This window comes from Marmota monax, unplaced genomic scaffold (genome assembly GCF_021218885.2).
Source record: "Marmota monax isolate L192 unplaced genomic scaffold, Marmota_monax_Labrador192_F-V1.1 WCK01_AAM20220418_F8-fsc00061, whole genome shotgun sequence".
Taxonomy (NCBI): domain Eukaryota; kingdom Metazoa; phylum Chordata; class Mammalia; order Rodentia; family Sciuridae; genus Marmota; species Marmota monax.
In genome coordinates this window covers 20,083,071-20,090,328 of record NW_026695230.1, presented here as the reverse complement: position 1 = coordinate 20,090,328, position 7,258 = coordinate 20,083,071, and positions in this window count along the sequence as shown.

The window sequence follows — 7,258 nt, the reverse complement described above, 5'->3', positions numbered from 1 at the left end:
CAGGGTCTAGTGCAGGAGGCTAGTTCAAATCAAAGGCATCATGTAGACATTGCGTAACAGCAGAAAATTGCTTCAAACTAAAATGATACAAAGAAATACACAAATAGCACAAATATACACATACATCAACATTTATCTTAGTTCCTTTCATGACTTTCTGATTTTAGACAAAAATTACTTGAAGGAGCAAAAATATAACTGTCCTCAATCCTCATAAATTCACAGTTGGGACAGACTTTCATAATAAAAGTAAGATAAACAAGAGAAACATAAACAAGTTTATTAATGCATGCTATATCTACCATGCAAGAGAAAAGAAACTCACATAATTCAAAACAGGAGCTTGGAACTCCATTTATTTTTAAAACAACAATAAATCTGAAAGGATAGTGGAGAGAGTAGTTCCAGTTTCTCAAAGTTGCAAAAACTGAAGTTAAATTTGTGGAACAAAGTCTGCTATCAGATCCCTCTCTAACACATTGTCTCTGAGCTGATATGCAAGTATCACAAAAAGATGGATCTGCATTCTTCCTTTAGGAGGGAAAGGAAGTCTCTGTCACGCTCTTCAGGCAAGCAGAGGAAAAAATTAAACAGTCCCCTGTGTCTTAACTGTCTTTCACTCAATAACCCTCAATATTTTGGTGGAGTTATTTTGGTTTCCTTCACATTTCACAATAACTCAGAACCTGCAATGCTTCCCCCACTTCCACAAGCAAGTTACATGTCTTTTTCAAGATTAAGTGCCATATTTATTGTAGTATGTGTTTTTCTTAACCACTTAACATGTTTAAAACTGTTAAGGTTGTTTTTTGTTTTGGGTTTTTTGGGTTTTTTTGGTGGGAGGTGGCACTGGGGATTGAACTCAGGGGCACTCAACCACTGAGCCACATCCCCCCCCAATCTTATTCTGTATTTTATTTAGAGACAAGGTCTTACTGAGTTGCTAAGTGCCTCACTTTTTGCTGAGACTGGCTTTGAACTCTCAATCCTCCTGCATCAGCCTCCCAAGCTGCTGGGATTACAGGCATGTACTACCATGCCCAGCTAAAACTGTTAGTTTTTATTGGTTTTCTATCATTTTTATATATCACTGATGACGTTTTTGAGTGTTATATTTTCCCATGAACCTTGTAGTCTTTCTTGTGCAATTTTATATAACATGATGGTTTTTAGGACCGTACATATTACATTGTAACAGATCTGACTATACTTGTTTGAGTAGGTGGGGAAGAAACCAAGCTTATACATAAGGGAGAGCACGCCTTCTTAAATTATACAGGCAGAGCTTTCTATCTACTTAACCTGACCTCTAGGGTTAGGTCTGAGTAGGACAGCTCCCAGAAGTGACAAAGGTATACCTCCAAATTCACTGGGAGAACTTCCTGCTGAAGTGAGACAACAATTTGGACTAAGATGAGACAGGGATGTCACAGGAGGATCAGGCCTAAATCAAACCATTTCAGGGCTGTAATTTATAACCAAAATCTCAGGAGTGGTAGGGAAAGGAAGAGGGATGCTCAGAGCAACAAGGTCAAGCACCAGGAACAATAGTCAGGAGAGGAGAAGGAAGCACCAATGTGAGAGCATTTTCATAGCCTCTTCTGCAGTAGTAAGAAAACCAGAAATGACATGGATGAGATGGTCACTGGAAGGAGAACTGAAGGAGGCTGTCTACCTCCCTAGGACTCTGTCCTGGCCTATGAATCTGGCCTACTTTCTCTTTGAATTTCTCATTTTGCCTTTCTTTACCTTTCATCAGGCTCTTCTATAGGAAAGTAAGAACTATATCTAGAAAAGAGGTTAAAGAGAGGCTAAACTCTGATATTCCTAATCAGAGGAATGTGCTAAGGAAATCCCATGGGCTATCATACTGTCAGGCCTGCAAGAGGCTTTCAGTAAAAAGCTGATGAGTAAATGACCAAATTAAGTGATATTAAAAAAATAAATAAATAAAGACGTTCAAAGGGGATTCTAGGAATCATGAGGCTCAATATTTTCATGATTTGAAATGCTAAAATAGTATAAAATAAAATACTTACTTAATGTGACTTATTTGGAAAAGCACAAAGCCAAAGTCATTCTCAATGAAAAAATTTAACAAATTTTTACTAAATCAACCAAAGGGAAAACAGATTAGCAGTTAATTATTATTCTACATTTTCTAATTAAAATAAAATATAAGTAATTTTTATAACATTTAGAACACAGAGCCCAAAATCATCATTTTGAAAATGATTATGAGATCTTCCCAAGAATTCAAAGAGAAAAAAAGAAATCTTAAAAATGTTATAACTGACAATAAAATAGTAAAGTAAATTTGAGTCAAAATAATAAAATCCTATAGATTTCCTATATAACCAGCAAAAAATAATTAAAATATATACTTTAGGAAAAAATTCAACTGAAAAAACTTCAAATATTGTAAAAACAACAACAGTGTGAAGTCTTCATATGAATAGGAAAGGAGACTTTCTTTCCACCCTCTGAAGATTAGACTTTTGAGTCATGAAATGAACTGACAGTAGACAGATTAACCGGAGAAAATCAATAGCAATTGATAGATGCAATTATATAAAAAATGTAGTTAAGGTTAAGTAATGATTTTAGGAGAAAAATTATACAAAACAAATAGTAGATAAAAGATTAAAATCCTTAAATACTAAAAGTTGATGTAAATAAATAAGAAAAAATTGGAAAATGTGCAAGGAATAGGTAATTCTACAACAAGAAAAATAGATGGCCAATATACATATGAGTAGATACTCAATTTTACAAAATTTAAAGAAATAAAAACCAGAATTATATTAAACTATTGTAGTTCTGATAGAGCATAATAGGAAAACTATTAACCACCAGTACTGCGATAGGTACCTTGATATAGCCATTTAAGAAAGTAATTTGACAAAAAGCTTTTAAATTTTTCAATTGTACAAATCCTTAAATCCAGTAATTTCCCTTCAGGCAACTACCTGCTGAAATTACAACATGAAAACATAATCTAAAAAGCATAACTTTATATCAATCACTATGATAATAAGTTATGGCATATGTATTATACTAGAATCCTTTTCTTCCATTATAGAAAAAAGAACTATCAACTATGGTATAAAGTTTACAAAACAATTAAATATTACAAGGTATAAATTTTTCAGTCTGTGTAGCAGCATACTTTATATTGTAGTAACAGAAAATCCAATCCATTTTGGTTTTAACACAAAGAGGAATGTCTTTGCTTCTATATGTTTCTAGTATCAGGTTACCAAAAGATTCAAGATGTCATCAGAGCATCATTTCTTTGTATCTAACCCTCCAGGTGTTGACTCTCCTAGGACCAGAATTAAGGTGAGAAAAATGAAATACTTACCTTGGATGCAAAATTTAAGTGTGAGAAAAACATTAAAGATAAATAAAATTTTAACAAAATGTGTTTAAATGAAGAACAATATAAAAAATTCATGATGAACAAAATATCAAAATTTTAAATAAAGATAGAATCTGACAGCAAGACACCAGGCCGTATTTGGAGTTTGAGGTGAAAGGAAAGATGGGAGCCTCTATACACATGCTTTTATGAATTTTTAATAGCTATTTCTTCTGTAATTTTATTTAAAATATTATTTATTCATTTGATCTATTAAAGACAGTAAAATAATATTAAGTTTTAATTTGGTGTAAACAAAATATTTCAACTGAAGTTGTAAGTCTGAATATGCCTACTGTTCAATATTTCAATATTTTAAACTATTTTAATATTCTGGAAAAATATTAACCCAAGTCCCAACCCTCCATGGCAGAAATGTATGTAGCAGTTCAAGATATTAAAATGTGTACTTGCACTACAATACACTATCCAGAGGACATGAGAAGATCTTATCTAAATCAGCAGTTTATCGGGTCTCTTCCAGGAAAACTTAAAAATATAAGGAACTAAACATTCATCCCCTGCCCAGGAATTTACCCTGGTTGAAGAGGAAGTTCTTTAATGTGTGAAAAAAATCTACAAGCAGACTCCAAAGTGAAATGGGATAGTATTTGTACCTCATCCTAAGAATCCCTTGGGTAGGGAGACAGCTTCTTCCACACTGTTCTGTAGAGAGTATCTGGTTTAATTAGAGCAGGCTCCAGCAGAAACAGTCTCCAGAGATCACTGACTCAAAAACCAGAGAAGGCAGGACATCTAACTGTGTTCTTCCTGAAGTACTCTGTACATAGTATATCTGCTAATGACTCCATATCTCTGAATCAAACATATGGACAAAGTGAATTTGAGTTGCTGCTAGTTAATACGTAGATGTACAGCCCAGTCTATGCCTACAAGATTCAGGGAAATAGAAACCTATGGAGAAACAGAAGAAATAGTAGATCAGAAGTTATGGAGAAACAGAAGAAATAGTAGATCAGAAGAAGCTAATTGGGGGTGGTAGGATAGTGTGCATATTTGTAAGTGGTTTTCAGTCATAAAATTAGATAATATTTAACAATGAAGGGTCCAGAGGTCAATATCCTCACCAACATTTTAATCCATTATATTTAACCTATGCTAAATGCTGGAAATATAATGATGAGTATGACATATATATTATAGAATTTAAGTTCTGAGGGGTTCATAAATAGAGTAATTAATATTTGGTTGAAGGGGCTAGGGATATAGCTCAGTTGGCAGAGTGCCTGTCAGGCAGGTACAAGGCCCTGGGTTCAATTGGGAGGGGGAGCATGAGAGGAATAGAGGAACTCTAGGATAGGGCAGAGGGGTGGGAGGGGAGGGGAGGGGGTATGGGGTTAGAAATGATGGTGGAACGAACTGACATCAGTAATCTATCATTTGCCAGATGTGTAATTTTGATTATTTATCTCTTTTTCAGCCTCCGGTATCCCTGCATCTTAATCAGAGATAATAAAGCATTATCTATTGAGATTATATGAGAATTAAATAAGATAATGCAACAGAATTCTTAACTTGGCTCCCAGTATGGTATGACCTCTTAATAAATATTAATTGTTATTATAATTATTATTATTATCATTAATATTATTATATATACATTAATGTATTATTACATAGTGGTGTGTTTTAAAATAGAGATGGAAGAGTGAATCAGGATCGGATTGTTAAACTAATATAATTTTTTCAGTAATACTAAACTGTAATTTTCAAACTCTAGCTACTGGAACACTAGGTTGTATTAGAGATACAAATTGGTATGGTATCAACAAAAATTTTATGAAATGAACATGAAAACAGATATCTACAGTGTCAGAAACACACTTTTCTTGAACAGCCATGTAAATGTGTTGAGAGCCACAGCCGAAGGGGCCACAGCCGAAGGGGCCCCAGCAAACTTCCAGCTGCCAGCAAACTTCCAGCTGCCGGCTGATGATTGACTCACAGCGGCCCCAGCAACATCTAGCTGATTGGCTCCTCTGCGGTGATGCTCATTGGGCTGTTTCCCTGCCCTTTCAGACCATGGAGCTGCTCATTGGGGGACTTTTTTGGCTCCTCCCACGTGACCCAGCCAATGGGCCTCAAGAGCAGGAGGATTGTGGGAGGTGGGGAGAGAGGCTTGTGGGAGAGAGAGGCTTGTTGGAGAGAGAGGCTTGTGGAAAGCTGGTGGTGGCAGTTGGGGCTCTGAGGGTTTTTCCTGAGAGGCTGTTTTGTTTGGCGTGTGTGGTTCTAAAAATAAAGTAAGTTTCTTTTGACAAGTGGCTCCTGATTGTGCCCAGCCAGACTGCAGCATTTGGTGGCTCGCACAGGGAGCGACTGAGGGTAAGTGATAAGGTAAACTGCTCTCCCCTGAGGGCAGGGCGAGAGGATGGGTAGCCATTTTAAGATTCTTCTTTTGTTTGGCTTCACTTTTGTTTTAAGTTGCCTGTCCCTGGAGATGAGTGAGACGGAAGAAAAACCGCTCACATCTGAGGAAAAACTATTTGCGTCTGAGGAACAGATATGGAGAAAGGTTATAATGATTTTTTGTTGTTCCATTTTTATTTCATTCTATCTCGGTTTTGTTTGGTGTTATCTTGTTGGGTTGTATTATAGTAGAAATATGGGATCAGAAATTAGTAAAAAACAAACCGAAAGAGTGTTAAGTAAATTGTTAGAGGAAGGAGGCATCCCAGTAAAATCAAGAGCAGTCAGGGCATACGTTGATACAATACAAAAATGTAGCCCATGGCTTTTTAAGGAGGAGTTGTTAAATATATCACAATGGAACCATCATGGTGAAGATTTAAAAAGAATAGAAAAGAAAAGCCCAGGGACTCTGCCAGTTGGCACATTGCCATTGTGGACGTTCGTATCTTGTTTGCTTAGTCCAAAGCCTTCAGTTCAGACAATGGTAGAGGAAGGAGAAGACATATTGATTCAAGTAAAAGAGAAGGTCTCTCAAGTTAGTCAGACAGAGGAAATGATTCAAGTAAAAGAGAAGGTCTCTCAAGTTAGTCAGACAGAGGAAAAGATTCAAGTAAAAGAGAAGGTCTCTCGAGCTAGTCAGACAGAGGGAAAAATTCAAGTAAAAGAGAAGGTCTCTCAAACTAGTCAGACAGAGGAAAAAATTCAAGTAAAAGAGAAGGCCTCTCAAGCTAGTCAGACAGAGAAAGAAAGTGTAAAACAGAAAAGGCCATCAGGGGGAAAATTACAACAGGAGACTGCTACTAACACCTTTCTATCACCAGAGGGTGTAAGTGTCCAACCAACAGCACCACCTCTACAGGAGACTGCTACTAACACCTTTCTATCACCAGAGGACGTAAGTGTCCAACTAACAAGGCCACCTCCATATGCTGGGAGGCCCCCAACCCCCGCAGTTGATAATTGGGATCCTGAGACAAGATCTCAAATATTAACATGCCCTGTATTTGAGGCAGGAGGGCAGCGAGTTTACCATGTTTTAAATTTCAAAACAGTGAAGCAGCTAAAAGAGGCTGTAACAACCTATGGTCCTCAAGCACCCTTCACTGTAAGCATGGTCGAATCCATTAACAACTTGAACATGACGCCAGCAGATTGGGTTAATATGTGTAAAGCTGTGCTAAATGGAGGACAATACCTGTTATGGAAGGTTGCCAATGAGGAATTTTGCAAGGAGACGGCTGGGCGAAATGCAGCAGCTGGTTATCCTCAGAGAAATCTAGATATGTTGTTAGGAAAGGGACCTTATGAGGATCAGCAGCAACAAATTGCATATGATCCTGGTGTATATGCACAAATTGCTGTAGATGCAATTAAGGCATGGAAGACTTTACAAGGACATGGAGGTTT